General features: G+C 41.7%; 1 pseudogene; it reads left to right on the top strand.

Annotated features, from left to right (window-relative positions):
• The window catches only part of LOC102826468, an 87058-nt pseudogene that overhangs the window by 40271 nt on the left and 45017 nt on the right, over window positions 1-1770 (top strand).

Here is a 1770-nt window from a genome sequence, read left to right as displayed (position 1 = left end):
TTTTAAGAAGGTATTTGCAATGAATAAATCATTGGTTTTGAAAAATACTATCATGCAATATCCTACATAATTTGTATCATGAAGGTCATATTTTCCAACTAATGGTCCTTTTTCTTTGTTTCCAGCCTTTTCATTCTAATCACCAGTAATTATCAATACATCCTGATTATATGTTGATCAATCTTCAGACTGAAGCAGTTGGTAGAATTTTTCAATATCGTATCTCTGACTTTAAGTGAACTAGTACATAAATTAGAATAATAGTGGTATTAACTGGTCTTCCTTATGGGGATATGGATACTATCCTATCACAAGTAGCACTGTACATCAAAGCAGACCTTGAAATGTTCTTTTTGATGATAAATGCTATGTTATTCCTCTTGAATTTGTCATTCCTGACATAGTAAACCATACAATTGTCAGACTGAAAATGGTCAGTATTAGTCCACTTCAGGTCACCAATGCCTAGGATATCAATCTTTATGCATTCCATTTCATTTTTAACAACTTCTGATATTCATAGATTTGTACTTTATATACTCCATGTTCCAATTATTAATGTATTTTGGTGACTACTTTTTCTCATTTTGAGTGGTACCCTGTCACCAAATGAAGGTCCCAAAAGCTTTATTCCATGCACATCATGAAAGTCAACTCTACTTGGATTCCAGTTTCGGGCTACAGCCAGGAGAGCCAGGTAGGGAACACTCTGGTGAGAAGGGAGAGGGATCTCCTGAAGGAAACGTTCATATAGCAAACCCACAGCTTCCGAACAATCAATAAGATTTAGGACTTCAATCTCCTGAACTCACATTTTTTAAAAAATCACGCTACTAAGGAAAATACGCTACTAAGGAAAATCACGCTACTGAGGCATCTTAAGCCTCACGAAGCTACACAATTCTCCCCCAAATCTCCCTGCCCCAGCTTAAGATCTCAGCGTGGACATCAGGCAGGACAGTTTAGTCTTGGGGCAGAGAGAGGGAGCTGGGCGGCAACTTTTGACGTCACCCGCCGGCCCAAATCTGAAGCCATGTATCTGAACCCGGCAGAGTACACTGCCTTACTCCCAGGTAGCAGCGTGGAACTTCCAGCTTTTGTTCTGGTAGGACATGCAGTCTTTCTCCCAGGGAACAGATTAGAATCTCCATCTTTCAACTTTGCAACCCTCGGCTGGGCTGCTGCTTGAGTTTGCTGGGCAGGACAAACTCAAAGCAATCTATAGAACCCCAACAGAACAGGTCTCAAGCATCACAAGCTTGGCACTGAGCACATGCAGATAACTGACAATCAGAGACAAAAATAGCAATCAATCTTTCTCCCATTAACTCCCCAATATATATCTGCCCACGTATACGGCAGTGGCTAGAGGAGAGGCCTGAAAGAGGGGTCACCCCCACCCCTGCTGGAGGCTTCTATTTGCATACACACTAATGGTGTAGCATGGGAAAGTTGACCAAAGCCGCATCGCTGCTCCAAAGTGGTGATTTCTGTCTATGCATTTATATTACTTCTGCTTTTGGTCCTTTCGACCACTCATCTTTCCTGGGGGTGGGAGCTTTTCCTCCCTATGTCACTAAGAAGAAGCAGCAATCGAGGTCATATACCCAAGCCATAAGCATACACCATAATACTCCACTAAGACAAGACCTAACACCACCTGCTATACATTACAGATGATAAGGGAAGCCTATCTCCAGATAATATTAATATTGTTGTTGTTGTCAGGTGCCATCAAGTTGGAACCAACTCATAGCGACTCCATGCACA

Source organism: Chrysochloris asiatica, unplaced genomic scaffold, assembly GCF_000296735.1.
Source record: "Chrysochloris asiatica unplaced genomic scaffold, ChrAsi1.0 scaffold00031, whole genome shotgun sequence".
NCBI lineage: Eukaryota > Metazoa > Chordata > Mammalia > Afrosoricida > Chrysochloridae > Chrysochloris > Chrysochloris asiatica.
Note: the sequence above shows the minus strand (reverse complement) of the source record. Positions and strands in the feature narration are given on the sequence as shown.